The following is a 21,102-nucleotide window of genomic DNA, read 5'->3' on the forward strand; positions in this document are numbered from 1 at the left end:
AGAAAGAACAAAGGTAACACTAACTCTGGTGGTAAAACAGTGTAACTTAGCAGCAGCAGACTAGTTCCCTTCTTTGGAACCAAAACGCAATCGGTAGTCAGAACAAAAGATTAATATCTAGGTAAGTAGAAGGGTAAAAGGACCAGGAGAAATAAGGAATATTAAGGAATGGTAGTGCAATGTTACCCTTCGGGGAAGGATTTCAGAATGGGGTCCTATGGAATATTGCTGGATATCAGTCTGATTAGCAGGAACAGAAACATGCAAATTTTTAACCTTATGAAATCTTTGAGCATTTTAGTTAACTCTTTATGTTTTATAGTATTGTTTTCTAGTTACATATATCAGTCGAGCCCATATAATGAATCTTAATAACTTTGATTAATAATTTTTTTATTTGATTAATAATATTTTTAAAATTCTTGTGTGCATTGAAATGCTTCATTACATTAACGTTCACAGAAGCACAAGTGCCAGATTCTGCTCTCAGTCATGCTGGAATCATGCAGTTCACTTGATGGAGTTATTCCAGTTGCAACAGGGTCACCAAAAGTAAAGTGACATCATGCTTTATTACCGTATTCAGTTAAAAATTAATTCAAATATTACATAGACAGTGTGGATTCTTTTTCACCATAATAAAGATTAAGATTCCATACAAGTACTCAGGTTCCAGGGGAGAAAAACATTCAAAATAATGTAAATTTTTCATTAAGGACAAAATTAAATAAACATTCCCTACCATAAATAGCTTTTTTTCACTATTTATATATTATTCATCGATAGCTTACCCATGCTAGAACTTCTACAATTAAAGAAACTTCAGGATTTGCCCATACATGTTTTGAAATTAATTAGTAATTCTATTCTTTTTAGCACCTGTTGTCAAAATTACTTACAGAAACTTCATTAACAAGAACTATGTATTAAAAAGTCACGGGAGTGACTAAAGGATAAGCTAGCATTTTAAACATAATATTAGCACATTATTTATGAATAAGAATTATTTCTACTTTAATACTGGAATATATGCAGTTTGTATCAATTAGAGGACTGATTCATTCCCAAATTACTGACTGTTCTGAAGCACAGAAAAATTAACTGTTGTAGCCCTTTTCACAATGTTGTCTTCTTCAGCTTAGATTCCTAACATATGTCCTACAAGTCCTACATGGATTTCTTCATGGATTTCCTGGCCCAATGAAAGTTATTGGGTGTTGTCATTTTGGAAGGAGCAGAGGGGAAAAAAGCCTTGATAGCACGGAAATTGTAGGAAGATTTATAGTAGAAAATTTAAGACCTTGTCACTTACCCTTGTTACACTTCCATAGCAATCTCCTACATTTTTTGCACTACTTACTTTTGCACAGGCTTGCATACTCAGAAATGCAAATTTCTGTTCAGAATATGTTTAAGCACCCTTAATGATGGTACTTTTGGTTTTGATGCATGTACAGTTTCCATTATTGAAATAATTTGATATGATTTGGTTTTCAAATCACAAACATGTAGCGTTATACATTTCTTAACAACCTGACTGGAAGATTATAGAAATGTAGAGGGCTCTTTCCAGTGTGACAGAAAATGGATACACTTCTTCAGTTAATGTTTGCAAGACTCCCTTGTTTGCCAATACATTTATGCATATATTTATATTTTTAAATTATTACTATATTTCATTTTGACATAATGAATAATTTTCTCTATAAACACACTGCTTAGGATAAAACAGTGCATCCAACTCATTTTTGTTATTTGTCTTTTTCCAGTATTTTGATAACATGTCTAGGATTGTTCTCACTGTTTTCCTACAAGTATTGCATTCTGGTCATTTTAATGATTTAAGAGGAGCTTTCAGTGAAATCCATAAAGTAAGAATGTTTTGAGAGTAGGCAATATTCTCTCTTCCTGTGTGAAGAGCTTTGGGATTCCTTGTCGTATCATTCATCTTCCAAACCTAAAATATTACTTTTCATGGGCTAAGACTTGTTGTTTCCTCAGCTTTGTCAACAACATCCTGTGAAAAAAACAGTTTTACCTCTAACTGTTGCTTTCCATTCATCAAAGGAAAAAATATTCCCTACCTTTATACAATGGCACAATGATTACAGTGATTTCCAGTAGCTTGCATGGTAACAAGATTGTCTATAAATGGCACAAAAACACATTTCTGTAACATCTGGAAAAATGGAGGTGTAGTAGAGTTTATCCCTAAGTTTACTTCCTCCGGTATTTCTGCATTTGCCCTGTAAAGCTGATTTACTGATCTGTTCTCTGCTGCCAATGCTGTTTTGAGATGTCTAGCAAAAGGAGCAAAAAGATAAAACTTTGAAAGACAGAGAATATAGAACGAAACCTCAATAAATCCATTACTCTGACCCTAATTATAAGGGGGTTTAAACACCCAGCCTACCTAGAAAAGTTAAATTGTGTTACAGTACCTTAATTTGTTTTTTAAGTCCTCCTGTGTTGTGTCTGTGCACTTGCATGTAAATTTGAGAACCTTTGCATAACATACTGCGATAATTTGATGCCTATTAAAAAAAAGCTCCATCTATAAATGTTTCCCAAGTAATACTACCCTTCCCAGCCTCTATATGTATGAAATTGGCATAAACTTTTCCAGAAAGTAGTCATAAAATGAAAAATTAACATTTGTCTTAGAAAATCATATTGGAATGTCTGTTCACTTAAAATGTTCCCCTGTGAGTTCATCCTCCTCCTTCTCCTTTTTCTTCTTTTCTCTCAAATCTCCTTATTGAAACTGAAAGCAGTGCATTTGTCATCTTGAAAGATCGGAGACACGAATGATCTTTAAAAAGATATTTTTTCATACATCTCATGCCTGTAAGCTTTCCTATATAACTTTGAACAGACAGGTATAATCTCGGATTACTGTTGTCCACAAAACATCCTGCCTGGAGTGGCCTTGGCCACAGATTTGATCAGACTTGACATATAATTTGCCTCACACTAACACACTGCCTTTACAGTCACAGAAATATTGCAACTGTAGTTTTAATCTCCTTCCACCTGAAGTTAATTTTAAAAAAGAAATATAATCCAATGTACGATAGAGTTAGTAATTTCCTTAGGGGAGCTTAACCTTGTCATTGTTTTCTGAAAGTTGTACCTCATTTATTCATAGACATCTATAAGAAAACAAATGTTTTAGCACTAAATATGGGCTTAGACACACTTGGCATACTAAGAGGATTTTTTTTTCCAAGTGTGGCTATTATTCTTCTCTATTTCTATCCTTATTTTAATATCAAGCAACCATGCAAACATCATTAAATCTATCCTTGCACCACCCTTCAGAGGATATTTGCTGCATCAGGTCTTTGCTATTCAGGATGTCTCTGGCAAAGCAAATAAAATCTGAAACCCATTCAGAGTTTTTTCTCTATACTTTGGTTCCTTCAGTAATAATTGGTCAAATACAGAATAAAGTTTGCAAGTGCATCATTGCCTTCTCCTAATGGTAAATGAATAGATGCTGTGTTTGTCGTAGCTATTGCAGATGATTTCTAGTATCCCATTTCCCTCTTGAAAATATGTTACCTCATGCTCCACATTTTTTATCATCATTTACATTAGAAAAGCTATAGTGGTTGAAGATCTTGCTGCCAATATAATTTCTACTATACGAGACCCTCATCTGAGCAAGCTTGGAGACCCCGGAACAGCAACTTAGGCACACAAAAGTACCCTGTGCCAGCTTCTGCTTCCATGTAAAGATATAAAAGTCCGGAAAGCCAAAATCTTCCGGGTTTCTCTTACCACCTACATCACAATGAGCTGGGGAGCAGATTCTGGAATCCATTCTAAACATAACATCTCAAAGAACAACAATTACCGTTAGAGTAAGTATCTTTTATCTCCTCTTTTCCCACGTTCTACTGAATCCTCCTGCAAGTAAATGATCAGCAGAGACCTTATGTCCTCTTCAGAGAGTGCGTTCTGGCTTTATCTGTCTGATTACTCTCCAAAATGTGTCATCAAAACTGACTTTGGAGTCCAAGGCACCTCTGTGTACAAAAATTGTTCTCCTTCTGGATTCCTCACATATTCTGATCAAACCTTCTGCTTTTACTCGGTCTTGCAGTGTCACGCAGGAGAAAAGAGTACATACAGTCACCCCAAAGCTTACGAGGCCTTTTCTAACAGAGCATACTCCAGATATCACATCTGCTAGATAGCTGATATTTAAATGCTGCAGTATTACTGTAGCGTCTTAGAGGAGTAAGTTATTATTTTCAGTTGCTAATAATTCAGTATTCATGGTATTTTTTACTTCTTTTGGAATGTCAGGTGCCTGAGTGACACAATGTCCTGGTTTTGGCTGGGATAGAGTTAATTTTCTTCCTAGTAGCTAGTACAGTGCTGTGGTTTGGATTTAGGACGAGAATAATGTTGATAACACACTGATGTTTTAGTTGTTGCTAAGTAGTGCTTACGCTAGTCAAGGACTTTTCAGCTTCCCCTGCTCTGCCGGGTGCACAAGAAGCTGGGAGGGGGCACAGCCAGGACAGCTGACCCAGACTGGCCACAGGGCTATTCCATACCATATGACGTCATGCTCAGTATATAAACTGGGAGAGCTGGCCAGGGGGTCAGCGATTGCTGCTCGGGGATGTGCTGGGCATCAGTCAGTGGCTGGTGAGCAATTGCATTGTGCATCACAGTCTTTTATCATTATTATTATTTTCCCTTCCTTTTCTGTCTTATTAAATTGTCTTTATCTCAGCCCCTGAGTTTTGCCTTTTTTCCGATTCTCTCCCCCATCCCACTGCGGGGGGAGTGAGCAAATGGCTGTGTGGTGTTTAGCTGCCTGACAGGTTAAACCACGACACACAAGAGGCCTCCAGTGCTAACGTAGGATACCAGGCTGCTCATTCCTTCAGAGGTGCTGCTGTCCTGAAGCAAGGCAGGACCCAAATGTTTTTTCTCTGGAGACTTGCTGTTAGGTCCTTCCTTTCAAGAATTATCTGGAACGATGCTTGGAGATGTGTCTATATTCTCTGTAGTTCTTTTTCTTAGTATTGATCTTCAGGATCAAACTTGTCAGGGCTGGGGTCAGTGTGAAGCTGCTGCTGCCTTTTTCCATCAACTTTTCACTCTTGGGTCGTGGCTGTGTATGTTTGCCTGAGAAAATTTTGTTCAAATGTCATCACATAGAGCAACAGCACAGTACAATTTGAGACAACGATCTCTGGACATAGGGTTGAGAAAAAATAACAGCAAATTGAGCATCTATATGAAATGAGTCTATTCTCTAATCTGAATAAGTAACAAAAATAACTGTTTGTTTACAAGATAGGCATGGATCAAATCTAAACTGTTCAGCATTACTTGCAGCAGAGCAAACTAACTGCTTTATCATATGCTACTTCTGTTAGCGCAGGTCATTTTATAAGTAGTAGTATTAATGGGTAAGTTTTAATTGTCAGCAAGATTAGACAAGCATTCAGTGGAGTTGTGGGTTAGATATTACTGGGTTCCGTCAAGCTACGTTTGGTGGTAGACGATTTACTTAAAATATTGTGACCTTGTATTCATGAAAACCACTAACATATTCATCTCCAGACTGACGTATGACCTTGGAGCTAATTTTATTTGGTATTAGATACGCCCTGAATGTCCAAAAAATGTGCACTTACAAATATCTCACCTCTTGTATTTCTGGCATTTGTAATTGCTAAACCCTGTTCTGATTCTAGCCAACCAACCATGATAATCTCTCTTTTTACTCTCAACTAGCACCTCAGATAAACAGGCGTATAGGAAAAATATGCTTCTGGAGATTGCAGATCCTTGGTATATCATATGACTAGTTTATATTCTATTTCTCTATCCTAGGAATGATTCCTTCAGCCACAAAAAATGTACGTCCATATGTCTGTCACGTTTGCTTCTCAGTTTTGAGCTGCGTTGATCTGATAACTCAAGTTTTGTGCAACTGATGTTTTCATATTTCTTACTGGCATGTTTCAAATACACACTTTGAATCTGATATACAGCAGCTGTAAACCTTTTCATCTCTTATTTCGTTGTCTTAGCACTCTAGTAATTTTCAGATTTAGAAATCATGTCTGCCAAAGTTAAGCCATATTGTTGTATTTGGCACAGGTCACAACTACAGTTTATGCCACTTCTGAAGATTCTTTCCCCACACCCAAAGCTATCCTATTAAGTGGGCAAGACAAGAGTAAGGATTAAGGTGAAGACTTACACAGAAGACTATAAATATTAAACCACCCACCTTCCTTTAATTCCCATCCTCTGTTGCCTTGTCATGGTGCTGACATTACTGATATGCTCTGTGCAACACTGCCCTCTTCCCGGTTCTTCAGATGAGCCACAGCACTGCAGTGGCAACGTCAACGTCCCTTAGCAGGAGCAGCAAATGGAAATGGGTGGAGGAGCTTAAGCCTCTTCCCAACAAAATCCTTGTACCTATGGACTTTCCCCTGCCTATGTGAGGGTATAGGAAACCATACATGCATGCCCACTAGCTTGGGTAAACAAAGCCATTTGTTTACCATCCTGATGTATGCCAGGAAATGTTGGGACAGCTGACCCCCACCTTGCTTCTCTCTACAGCCAACTTTGCCCAATCCAGCAGTCAATAAGTAACAAACTGAATTACTGTGTAGGAGCATGTAAACTTAAATATACGCCATTACCAGTGACTACCAGGCTCTTTTCGTTTGACAGCTTGCTTCATCAAGGTCCCAGGAATTTTGAAGAAGGCTAGGCCCCATTATATTAGATACGTGCTAATGTACTTAAATTTGCATTAATAATCTGAAGCTAATCCTGGTATGGTATGCTGGGCCAGCAACTTAATTCTACAAGATAAAGACTTCACTATTCCAAACCACTGAAGTCATTCACTGGATATGGAACTAATCTAATTCTCTTAGATCAGAATTTACATGATATTAAATATATTCTGACAGCACAATGATAAAGAAGATTAAAGGAAAAGACTGTGCAGAACTGTACAGGTTGCATCCATCTTCACGTTACTTTGGGAGGGTTTTTTCTTTCCCCACTGAAGCTTTGAGTTTAAAAACCTCCCACAAAATGCAAGTGGAAGGACAGGGGTTCATATCTAATAGCTGACATTTGTTACTATTAAGAAGCCCCTGATGTCATTAGTCATAACAAATGGCTTGGATCTGTTATGCATCATCAGTTTAAGAATTTGGGCAGATTATATCAAAGAAACAGCCACTAAATTAGTAGCTGGAATAATATTAATTAACAGACACCACAATATGGTTTTAAATTTTTTGGTACAGTAGATGTCCACACAGCATAATCTTGGCTCATTAATATGAATGAAATACCATGCTATAATCCCAAAAATGTACAGCAAGTTTAGCCAAGTGCCCTTACGAACAGCAGAGATATCAGATACCAGTGTAAATAGCATTGCCAAATCCCTGGGTTTCTTTTATCATTGACTGGGTTTTGACCATGGGCTGTTATTGCACAGGTCAAGGACAGATAGCTGTGATTTGTGCTTCTTCACAGCTACTCACAGCTTCCTGGACTGGAAGACTGCTGACTGGACGGCATCCAGCAGCCGCCCAGGGCTGTGTTAGAACGGCCAGAAACTGGACAAAGTCATCATTAATCTGTGCCCGCGCTGCTTGGGCAGCTATCGGACTTGCTCATGACCTGCCTAGGGCACTGAAGAAGCAGGATTCCTGACAGAGAGGCTCAGTGTTGCTCCCTCACAGATTTGAATGCACTGGCAGGGCTTATGCCAAGCACTCGACCATCAGTAAGAGGCACAGTAAAGAAACCTGAATAGAAGTGAATATATGAACATGAGAAAAAAGTTGGCAGGAGTCATTGTTTAGGCCTGATAGGTTTGTTTCTTTGCCCCAGCTTCCTACATAAAAAATACTTTCTTTTAACCCGTATCATGCTTTTGAATGCTTTTACTGTGTATATTGTCAGTGTTACAAAGGTTCCTTTTATGTATTGCTGTCCCTGTTGTTCCTGTTCCAGCCTACTATAGGGAACACTGAGTTTTCTTCCTAAAGTCTTTGGGCTACAGAAGCCTGCAGATGCCTCAAATGCAGTGTTCTCAGCCCTCCTAGTAAGTACACTGTTGTGCTTCTCTGTAGCATCCCAGGTAAGAGCAGATCAAGGGATTTAGGCCAAGTGAAAAGGCACAGTGAGCTGAAACTCAAAGATTTCTTTTGAGGCTGAACCACTGTCACCTCGTCATCTTGTACTTATATTACTTAAACTGATGATGCATAACAGATCCAAGCTTATATTACACCTTAAACATGTACTAGCATGCACTAGTATGCAGCATCTGAGTAACTGATTAAATGGATTAAATGGATTCTGAAGAGAAAATCTGGAGATTAAGGCACTTTGGGCAATCTTATGTGTAAAGCAGGAGTTCTAATTCCTTTTCTTGGGTGGAAGATTTGAAAATAACTTTTCACAAAATGAAGCATACAAAGGGGAACTCGGGATTTTTTTTTTCCTTGCATGTATGAAATATTTTTTAAAAAGCAGTTGTAACAATAAAGGATCTCTGGAGACATTCATTGTCTCTAAATCTCTGTCTTTAGGAAATTGTTCAGCTGATCTTTTAAAACATTAATGATTACTTGTGATCCTTGATCACTGTTTTTTAATAAAACAGCTCAACCTTTCTTTCCTTTCTCCCCCACTCCCCTGCCCCTGGAATTGTTTTTTTAGTTCACCTTTGCTTCTGGTAATATATTCTTTATATAAATAATTTACATTCTACAGGTTCATGGAGTTTTGTCTTCCAGTTTGACTTTCCCAGGAAATTACATTCCATATTAAATATGGAATAAATTCAGTTCATTCAACAACCTCAGCAAGGCAGAATATGTAAAAGTGCAGCCAAGCTAAAGAAGTCTTCCTGATCTTATCTCTCCAAGTGAAGTTGTACTTTACAACCGGGTTGCAGTGTTTGATTCGCAACACATGGGTTGTTGCCTGCACATAGACCCCTGCAGTAAGGACTAAGCTTTCCCTGGAAAACTTGGGCTAATATAAAACCTATACGTGTTTGACCATGAAATAAATGTCAGTTCAAACTCAAGTGAAATCTTTACACAATCCTCTAGCAAATCTGGACAGATTTAAATCAAATTTGATTAATTTTTAACTGTAATGTCTCATTCCTGTTCCTGACTTTTCCCCTTGTGAAAAGGTATACATGAACGAATCCGGCAGATTTTTTTGCCTTCTATCCATTCAGAAATTAGGTTTTACTTTCAAGATTTATACACCGAGCATTACTAGCAATAAGATACAGTTCCTTATTTATACTAAATTCTCCTTACTGCACAAAATTTGCTTTTTAAAAATTTTATTTTAGCTTTCCTAGTGTAGTTCATTATGAGTCAATTTATCTTTAAAAGTACCATTTGAGCTGATAGTATTATATCCATACCTTGTAACAGCAGTGTTTAGGCAATTCTATGATATAAACCAGTATAATATAAGTAAACCCCGTAGGGTAGATTATTCTATTGGAAGTACTCAGAAACCGGAGTTTAATATGCATGAAAAGATGAACACCTCTATTTTTAAAAATTATGTTACTGCTTCAGAACAAGTATTGCATTAAGTCACAGTTAAGACTTCTGAGGTAAATTCCATGAAAAATAATCTGTTTAAAACAAACACAGCCCGAAACTTACAAGCATTAGTAAATCTATGTAAAAAAATGTACTTATGTACACTATTCTGATAATGGCACAGGTTATTTTCAGACTCCTTTAACACATGAAGACCAGTAAGTAGAAAATTTAATCATATAATTACGTATATTTAATCACTTTATGCAGCAGAATGACAGAACTTTACTGAACCATTATTACAGCTTTTAATTTTAAATTGCTTATTGAACAGACTAATTTTAACCTTTAGCCAAAGATAAAATTATCCGTAAAAGCAAAGGGATAAGATCTTCAGGTACAGCAATTTGTGATAGCTACTACAAGGTCAGCAGAGCTTTGAAAGTTTATCACTCCTGTCTGTTCAAATTAATTCAAGACATCTGGTTGGATTCTAGATGCTCCAAGAGACATAGTGTAAATGAAGTAACGATTTTACAGAGTTGTTAATTTTTTATCATTTTTCTAAACACTGAAGTTACTCCTGAGTTTTGTATTATAAACACATTATCTGTTATTCTTAAATTTTGTCTATACAGTAAACCAATTATAAGCTAAAATTTTTAATTTATTATATTTTGCATATATCACTTCACTAGAAAGAACATTCAGAAAGCTGCAAAAAATTCTTACTTTATCATTTTAAAATGTCCTGCCAGAATGGACAATAGGCCATTTTATTTCTGGGTTTTTGTTTTAGAAAAGCTCTCTCAGGACTCACTTTTGTGGCAGTTCAATATCATTCAGTAAATGCAGTTAATAAAGGTAACAGTGCTACGGAATGATAGATAATTATTAGCCATAACAAGTCAGTTATGCTGGTGATAGTGTCGTTTACATGTGCACGTTAATCCTTTGAAATTTACAGCTGAGTCTTAGTACAGAAGAGGGCCAGTTCTTCATTAATCAGCAAATTTAAGAGCATGTAACACACAAACATGAGAAGTCTACTCTGTCACTTCTCAATGGAGGTGCATCCAATTTGTTTTACACTTGCTACCCAGATAATGACTTCACATAACATGTTCTCTTCATGCTTTAATTCTGCAGTGACTTTCAGTCTTTGTGATGATACCAGGTATCTCCGATGGCTATTTATTAACACAATTGGCACAAAATAGCCACAGCACAGCAGTTTTCACTAAATGATCTAAACTTCATGCGTAATCTCTAGGATTAAAACCTGTTCCATTCCCTGTAATTTCCAAATTCTGCTGTTAAGGCTGAAACTCCCAATGACTGTCCTAGTCTGTGCAAATCCAGATAATGTTCCTGAAGGACTGCCCAGCTGATGATTCATATGATTCACATTCCTGCCTTTTATAGTTTACAAGAAACAATTTATGAGATAAACCCATAGGTGCCATTTTCTTAGTAATTTTTCATATACTGAAGAACAGCCTGCATGCTTCTGTCCATTTGTTCTTCAAGATTATGGTTCTTTAATCGTATCTGTGCTTCATTAGAAGCACATTTTATTACAAAGACTAAAAAACATGTTCCATGTATGGCATAACACGATTAATTTCATTTTTACATTTTCTACTTAATTGTTATTTTGTATATAGAAAAACTTCACAAATTGGGTACCTATAAATGCTTACTTAGGCAGGTGATATCTGCTTATAAAACAGTATACTTGCCTATGATATCTCTATATTTAGTCCTATGAAATCTTTCATCAATACTAACCCAAATTAATCAGTTTAAAAATGAATAGCTGTGTCTCACTAGAGACCATAATGAATTTCACATCTAAGCACCATTTCTGTATTTCAAAGAAAGGTCACAAATCCATAGGTATTCTTAGCTATGCTGAACTCTTATCTATATACAATGATTCTCAAAACGTTATGACTTTACATTTATTATGCTGTCATTACAAGCTGTAGAATCATAGACTCATAGAATCGTCAAGGTTGGAAAAGACCCTTAAGATCATCGAGTCCAACCCTTAACCTAGCACTGCCAAGTCCACCACTAAACCATGTCCTCAAGCACCACGTCTACCCGTCTTTTAAATACCTCCAGGGATGGAGACTCGACCACTTCCCTGGGCAGTCTGTTCCAATGACTGACTACCCTTTCGGTGAAGAAGATTTTCCTAATATCCAACCTAAACTTCCCCTGTCGCAGCTTGAGGCCGTTTCCTCTCGTCCTATTGCTTGTTACTTGGGAGAAGAGACCAACCCCCACCTCGCTACAACCTCCTTTCAGGTAGTTGTAGAGAGCAGTAAGGTCTCCCCTCAGCCTCTGCTTCTCCAGGCTAAACAACCCCAGCTCCCTCAGCCACTCCTCATAAGACTTGTGCTCTAGACCCTTCACCAGCTTCGTTGCCCTTCTCTGGACACGCTTCAGCACCTCGATGTCCTTCTTGTAGGGAGGGGCCCAAAACTGAACACAGTGCTCGAGGTGCGGCCTCACCAGTGCCGAGTACAGGGGCACTATCACCTCCCTGGTCCTGCTGGCCACACTATTCCTGATACAAGCAAGGATGTCATTGGCCTTCCTGGCCACCTGAGCACACTGCTGGCTCATGTTCAGGAGGCTGTCAACCAACACCCCCAGGTCCTTTTCTACTGGGCAGCTCTCCAGCCACTCTTCCCCAAGCCTGTAGCGTTGCATGCGGTTGTTGTGACCCAAGTGCAGGACCCGGCACTTGGCCTTGTTGAACCTCATACAGCTGGCCTCGGCCCATCGATCCAGCCTGTCCAGATCCCTCTGTAGAGCCTTCCTATGCTCCAGCAGATCAATGCTTCCACCCAACTTGGCGTCATCTGCAAACTTACTGAGGGTGCACTCAATCCCCTCATCCAGATCATTGATAAAGATATTGAACAGGACCAGCCCCAACACTGAGCCCTGGGGAACACCACTCGTGACCGGCCGCCAACTGGATTTGACTCCATTCACACCACTCTCTAGGCTTGGCCATCCAGCCAGTTTTTAACCCAGTGCAGAGTGCACTTATCCAAGCCATGAGCAGCCAGCTTCTCCAGGAGAATGCTGTATATTCTTCCTCTAGCTCACAAGATGTATACATTCTCCTAATGCAGTCAGTATGCATTTATTAGTTAGAAAATAATTTAAATTCCTATTGTGTTTAACAAATAATACAATCTGTAGGGGTTAAAAACCCACTGTCCTTTGCCTCTCAGTCACATTTGTCTGTAGTATACAGGCAGTATGCACCGATACTCTGTTTGTTCATATTAGAGAAAAACATTCCTAGATTTAGAAACCATCAATATGAAATTCTGAGATGGGGATGCACCTTTATGCTCCTATTCATTCATCACCTTTGTCACCTAAATAGTATTCAAAGGCAGATTCAGATTTGTAGTTCCAAACATAATTTCTGTCATGGTTCAGAGACAAGCTGCGCTTGTGATCTCTTTACCTTTCAAGTTTCCCTCTCCAGGAAAATTTACACTCTGATCCAGCTGAAATTCATAATTTGTGAAGCACCCTATTCTCACTGTACTGTTGTGCTAACAGAGACTTCTTATTGCAATCTCCTTTCAGTGTGTATCAGTCTTGTAATAGTACTTTTTACCTTCCCTCTATATGCCAAGATATGCTGCATTGTCCAGCATACGTACCTTGAGCAAGATCTTCCGTGTTACCTATCTCTCACAAGAGACAGATCTTGTAGGTTGCTCTAGGACACTTGTTTACATGAATCCCGCCTTACCATGCAGCCTCTGTATGATTAGGTGTCTTTGCGCACTACTGTTTTTTGCCCAGCCAACTCAAATATCTGCACACTGGCTAGTCAGTCCTTAAGTAGATGTTCACTAAAATTAATGTTTATTTCCAATTCTTGATATTTTCCTTCTACCTACCCAGTCATTATTTTTTAAATATCACAAAGTCATAAAATATTTCCTACCTCCAACTACTGATTTGTTTCCAGATTGCTTTTACTAATACTTTTTTTTAATTTAGCTCTGCATAGTCAGAGTAATGTCAAGCAGATAAATCAATGTAAATATACTTTAGCTACATCATATACTACATTGTATAGCTGTATCTTAGCAGAAAAAATGTATAAAGACTATATTTTGAAGAAAGTAATATATTCACAGACAATCATGAGCAAAGAGATTAAAAGCTATTTAAACAAATTATTCACTTTTGTGAAGTATTTGCTCAGCCCTACTAAATGTGCACAAGAAATATTTCTAGTTTTGTACTTAGCAATTTCACATAATAGATATTAGAAGGTGATGAACAGACAAGAGGAAAATCTGGCAAGCAAAATATCCTTTAAAAAATACAGAGAAATGAAATATAGACTTTTTTTGGTATTACTAAAACATAGACTAAATTGCAGGGAGCATATATTCATTAGTTCCCTGACGCCTAGCGGAAATAACAGTCCTGAAAGAGGTACCAAGTTTTTTCTGTGGTATTCACAGGGACTGCAAGATGATTAGAAATGATTCGTACAATAACCAGTCTGTAGGTAGCCACTTGCATTCACAGGATGGAAATGGAGGCTCAAGTCCGTCCTGTCCTAGGCATGTTGATACTTAATTCTGGGCTGAAGAAAGGTACCCATTTCCACTGAGGATTCAGAGTGCTCAGCATTCCCCCCGAGTTGGGTCTAAGCCAGATACTGTACTCTCTCAAAAAACACCTGAGAAGCTTCATATCGATTAATCCAATGATCAGAGCCATTAAGAAGGAGTTAGAAAAAATAGGTCCAAATGTAGGATTTAGCTACTTGCCTAATCTCAAGGGGGCTGGAAATGTGTATTTTTTTTTTATCTGCCAGAATATCAGATTCTTACTAGTGTACTGTAGCGTTACTATTGTGAAATGGACCTGTGGAAGCTGGTGGACTTTGCATTAACAGCTAAATACCAACTGAAGCAAGAGTTAGATCTTGGTTGTTTCCACGCAGTTCCCCCAAGCTTCAGTGTATTTAGTATTCCCATCTTCCTTCTGAAAAATACTCAAGCACTTAAGGATTTTATTACTAGACAGTAGGGCAGAGAAACATTTTAGATGTCAGCCTAGCAGGGACACTAGTGAATCCAGCTCCGCTCTGGGTCTAATGCTGAGGCCGTCAGATGTACCCACAACATGCGGACTTCAGCGCCATTCGGAACAAATTACCGTCATTTGCTCTTGAATAACCTCCTCTGCCATCAAAAAGCCACCTTGTATCAAACTGCCTTGGTGATGTATATTCAAGCAATGCACGACTGTGGATGGCTTTGGTCCTTAAACAAACCTGACACACAATTTACATGCACTGACCCTTTCATGAAATTGTAGCCTAAATCAGTACCATTTTTGGTGTCTCCTGTGAAGCGTCTCTAAATGTGAAAAACCACTGAACTTCAATTATTTTAAAAGAACATAAAAATTTGGGTTTAGAATTGGGACTGGTACAATGGTTAAACTAACAGTTAAAACTCAGGGTGGAAGAAATTAAGATTTTGGATAATTTCTCTTGAGAGGTAAAAGTACAATAATGGCTAGTAAAAAGAAGCAGAGGAAGACATATAGTTATAAAGGCAGAGCTTAACAGGTAGATGTTTGGGGATTTTAGCCTTGTTTTTCAGCTAGCACCATGGAGTATTTCCACATGGGAAGTACATTGCAGTCTATTTTTTGGATGGAAGATGTTGAAAGTAGACTAGTAGCAAAGCTGCCAGTATTATTTCTCCAGGTGAATCTTGAGATTGCAGGCTTTCCACAGTGACATTTGCTCATTCTTTTTCATTCCACAGACAAAGCATCCCTGTGCTAAATGAAATAAGGTATAATTACATGAAAAACTAAGATGTATCAGGACACTCTGACATATACATGCTATAAAATGTGGATATTATCAGAAAATTACCACTTAACTAAAGAAAACCTTTATGGATTCTGAGCATGAGTTCTTATTTTACTGGCAAAGATTCTTTTGGCATTCTCACTACTTTTAAATCTTATGTTTATTACAAAACATGTAGTTAAAACAAGCTAATCTAAGGGATTACAGTAATCAGTTATATTTAATTGGCATGTTAGTGTTCTAAGTAGCAGTTTATTGTGGATTACTTTTAGAAAATTTAATTTAAATGAGTAATCTCTTTCTTTTATGTCAAAAAGGAATTCAGACTGATTCCATTTTTGCCTTTTGATAATTAATTTTTTGAAGAAAACCTCATCCCCTTACAACCCAGTATCAAAAGCCAGCACTTATTGGTTAGATATTGTTGTACATTATCTAATCCTTGAGTGTTAGAAAAATGTCAAAAATAGATTTTATGTCCTATATCCCTCCCAAGATGAATGAGACAGGCAAATATTTCAGACTTTAGGCTGGCCAGTAAGAAGTTACTTGCAACTATTACCAACTCTTCTACCTGAGTTTATTCTCCCCTCTATGGCCTCACTGAACTGTTCTGTTCTAAAACGCTCCAGCTTATTTCCTAATAATAAGCTTGTTATGCATTTATCGAGTGAAATCATGACACACTGATGTCAGTAAGTTTTGTCAGATGAGCCAAGTTGAAATCAAGACATCTGGGCAACTACCATGATTTTTTCTTCATTGGTGATCTTGAAATTCGTGTATCAGACTTCTCAAACCAGTTTTCATTTTTCAAACCACTAAATTCGTACCACACTATGTAGCTTATCATCTAGCTTTCTTGCTACAGAAGAAGCAATTTTCCAGAGTTAGCAACAATCTTGTACCTAGCTGGCGTATATGGTGCTGTATAATGTCCAGCCAGCCAATGCTGTCTCAGTTAAGAAATGGGAAAAAGTCTTCACAGCTACTATACTCCATATTTTTTTCCAGTGACTTCAAATTATTCTCTTTTAATTAAGTAAATTTACATTCTGATATGAATGTGTATCATTATCTCATGTTCACTGCTGCATGCATTGCTCTACTTTTTATACAACATTTGACAAAATCACTGCTATGTGTATCATGGGGTTCCTCTTCCTCTAACCAACCTGCTAGCCAATTCTAACTTTCTGTTGTCATCCTCAACAGCTTTATGTGCTAATGTAACGAAAATGAAAGAAACTGCTGTTCATCATCAGAGTCCTGATGAGTCCCTACATAGATAGGAACCTTTCATTTTAAGGCTCTGTTTTAGAATAAATGAGTGACACAAAAGTAATTGTCAATAGTGTAAAGGCAGACCCAAAAACAACCCACAGGAAGGCCTCTGAAGAGAGAAAGTTCAGGTCATGTACAATGTTAGACAAGACAGAGGGGGGATATTTGGATTTGAAGAATCACTCTCACATGAAAACAACACAATTACAGGGCCCAATTTCCCCAAAGGCCAAACTCAGCTAGGTCTAGAAATTCTAAAGAGTAGATGAAATGATTACTAAGACATTTTTGGCGTCTGAGAAGTATTAGAAGCTCTAATGGTAGACATAGCCATTGGATGGCTCTGCAAACTTTCAACACTAAGCAGAGAAAGCTAGAATTACCTTTCCTTCTGGTAGAGGCTGGTGTATTAAGGACTTTGTCTAATGCTGTTTGTTTTCTAAAAATAACTTTTTCTAAAAATAATTTATTTTAGACTGGCAGATCTAAATATGAAGAAACTACACTTGGTTTACCTCTTGTCTTCTGCTATTATATAATGCAGTAGCATTTGCCACATGCTAGAAGAAAATGTGAAACCTGAATCAATACCTTTTGTTGTTACTGATTCTCTAGTATTTTTGTTGCTTATTATGAGACACAGGAGTATGAATATTAGATCTTGCTTTTAATGAGTGATATTTGATGCTAAATGCTTTCATATTGTTGCAGGATCAGTCACAGTAATATTTTAACATTTTATTAATTAAATTAGGTAAATGAGGAATGTAATTAAAATGCTATTCTCAACTTCTAAAATAATTTAAGAAATTAGATGAGCAACAGATCGGTTCACATACTTTACAGGAAACATTGAAAAAAATAACATTACTGTCTCCCACTTGAATAGTAAGTCAGCTGATTTCAACATATTTAACCCTCTGTAGTTATTGTGAGTACAGCACTTCTTTCTTTTGGGTGGCATTGTAGATTACTGTTTAGTCTCTTTAAACCAAGCTAAAACAAGACAGTGTTTCAATCAGTTCAGTGACATACAGCTGAAGTTCTCAACTTTGTCTCTACTGAAGACAGCTTGAGAAGTCAGGTCTCTCCAGTCAAGCAAAGAACTCCACTCCCTTTTGAAATATGGAAAGTATAAAATCACTCTAACACCCTGAAACTCATTTACCACTCCATCAAGCATTGTGACTCTTTGGACTAAAAGCCTTTGAGACGTGATGGGGTTTTTTTATTGTTTCTAGTTAGCCTATTAGCCTGTAGTGTAGATTAAAACACAGCTGAGTGCACATCCAAGAACTAGAGGGAGCTCAACTCTTTGGAAGACCTCTTCTTTCAGCCTGACTTACAGCTGTTTGAGAACTCAGTTTTGCTGATTATTAGGTGGAGTCATAAAATCCCCAGTAAACAGAATTGTTACACTTAGTGCCAAAAAGACGACATAGAAGTTTAAGTGATTTTTCACGTCCCTGCTAATCCACCTGAAGAAATAATTCTGATAACCAGGAGCTGGCAGTAGGCACTCTCAGAGCTACACACTACCTTAGAAATGTATGTAGAAAAGTGATTTACCCACCATAGGGGTCCACTCTTTGTTATAAAATAAAATAACACATAATGGACTATTTCTTTTAAATTGACATTATTTTGTTAGTTTGCAGAAATCATGGTCTCTTTCAAGCTTGTAAACTGTATCAACTGTAGTATTAGAAATTGCTACTATAAGAACACGAGTCATAAAGAACATAATATAAATAATGATCACACTAAATAAATACTAATGTATTATAACATAAAATGGTATGTAATTAGCATGTGAATTCCAGCAAGATGTTTTAGACTTGTATTTGCATTGTTTTCAACATAAGATTTACAAAGTACAAACTTTTCTTTAGCTCTACATTACCCTAAAACTGCCAGCATATATACACAGAAGTTGCTACCTGTTACTTGTTATCTAGACATTCTGTTAAAAAATAGGCCCTGAAACAGGGCAATAGTCCCAGGCATTCTAAAAGGGCATCAGTTAATAAAAGAAAGAATATCTGGGTTTTTATATATGCATATATCCATACAAAATACATTACATATACATATGTATATTATATATGCATATACATATGCAAGTCTTATCAGGAGCAGCTGAGGGAACTGGGGTTGTTTAGCCTGGAGAAGAGCAGGCTGAGGGGAGACTTTATCTCTCTCTACAACTACCTGAAAGGAGGTTGTAGCGAGGTGGGGGTCGGTCTCTTCTCCCCAGTAACAAGTGATAGGACGAGAGGAAATGGCCTCAAGTTGCACCAGGGGAGGTTTAGATTGGATATTAGGAAAAATTTCTTCCCTGAAAGGCTAGTCAGGCACTGGAACAGGCTGCCCAGGGAGGTGGTTGAGTCCCCATCCCTGCAGGTATTTAAAGACAGGTAGATGTGGTACTTAGGGACATGGTTTAGTGGTGGACTTCGCAGTGATAGGTTAAGGGTTGGACTCGATGACCTTAAGGGTCTTTTCCAACGTAAATGATTCTATGATTCTATACACATATAGATATAATATGTATATTATATATATAAAAAAATTACAGTATTTAAATATTCTCTTTGCTACTTCCTGGGGAGGCAAAAACTTCTCTATCCTACTCACAGGGAAGGCAGACCAACACAGGAGGTGACCTATATGAATAGACAGGAATAGGATAACCTACATAGCAGGTATCCACATTTCATTAAGAATTGAGAATGTCAGTCATTACCACCTTGTTACCTCCCCATTTCTTCTTGAGTCTTCCCATTGACTATGCTTTACTTGAGAGCTCTCTATTGCTTCGGCTCATTCTCCCTCCCCCTTCTTTCCCCCTTTGAACTTTTCTGTCTGCTTCTTCTCTTTGACTTCAGTTTTCCTTAAAGAATTCAGAACGGTAGCAGTGAACTTTTAATTCAAATAGGATCAGAATGATGTCAAAGAGTTCACACCTCCCTACTAGTATGTGTTTATAGAAAATGACTTGACTTCTGGCTTCTAAAAATGTAAATGCTTGTTACAGAGGGAGAAATATGTCATAAAAAGGAGATACTAAAGAAGGCAAGAGGCTTTACCCTCCCCCCCCTTACTTCTCATGCAGTTCACAGAAGGTGCCACATTTCCTTTTACTCTAAAACCTGCTCAGGCTTTGGTTTAAAAAGACCAGGAATATGAAATCTTGCGTGTCCTGTCCTCTTTGGGTCATCCATGGGTGATGTGGAATTTTCACAGATGTTACGTGTGGATAACTAAGGAATACTGAGCACTGTATATTAAATTAGTATTAGTGTCAAAATAAGAACAAAGAAAAACCAAAACAAAAAACCGCCAGATTCCCCCCTTCCCCAATTGTTATATTAAGTCAAAAGTAATGGTTGCCTGCTTGGTAATCTGTATTATGTCATTCATTATCAGTTGTATATAGACCTTTCCAAACAAATTAAATAGGACCTTGAGAAGCAAACGATAAAAACTGTGTATACAGGTAATCTTTCTATTCATACAATTGTATTAAGGGACAAAAGAGAAAAAAAACCACATTTCTCTGTGCAAAATGATGATGAAGTTATCCAACATAAGACAGTTCCTAAAGAGTCAAAGGATGTACATAATGTGGCTTCTTTCTGAGATTTTAACAGATGATATTTCAGTCATCAACCAGCTCTGAGGCATCTGAGCTCCTCATATACTACCTTAAACTGTTGGTGTGTTGATTTAAAATAGCATTATTGTCACCATCATATTCAGGTACCATTAACAACCACGTTTCCAGGAAACTGAGAGGTTTTTTAAAGAATTGCCAACAAAAAGACGAACAAAATCTTTCCTTCTTGTCAGGATGTGAGAATGTTCAAATTCCATTTCAGTCACCCTCTCAGAGGTTTTGATTGCCTTTTCCACGGCTTGACCTCACCTTGCTCTTTTCCTCACAAATTTATCTTCTCACATAGACACTATAAAACATAGCCATATTGGTAACATTACCCCAGGGATCAATTTATATTTACTTAATTTGCATGTAACAGAATATCTATGAATATTCAGTCAGACCACTTATTTCACTGAATAATGAATTATTTATCCATTCACAAACACGACATTGCATTAATCATGGCTGGACCTATTTTTGCAGTACGAGTGATTTTTTTTTCAACTCTTACAAGTTCCTTAAAATGTATTTAATTGATATAATTTAATTCAGGTAGTTACAACTTAAAAACACAGAAATACAGCTCTACTTTAATAATTATGGAATTGCATGTAGACTGATCTTTTTACAGTATAAATGTCACTTATCATTCAATCATTCAACAAAAC

At 37.3% G+C, this 21,102-nt stretch overlaps 1 protein-coding gene across 2 annotated transcripts in view; it reads right to left on the reverse strand.

The window, feature by feature from the left end:
• The window catches only part of B3GALT1 (beta-1,3-galactosyltransferase 1), a 217,360-nt gene that overhangs the window by 148,842 nt on the left and 47,416 nt on the right, over window positions 1-21,102 (reverse strand). The window lies entirely within an intron of this gene.

This window comes from Nipponia nippon, unplaced genomic scaffold (genome assembly GCF_047370975.1).
Source record: "Nipponia nippon isolate SJK-2023a ecotype South Korea unplaced genomic scaffold, ASM4737097v1 scaffold_5, whole genome shotgun sequence".
Taxonomy (NCBI): domain Eukaryota; kingdom Metazoa; phylum Chordata; class Aves; order Pelecaniformes; family Threskiornithidae; genus Nipponia; species Nipponia nippon.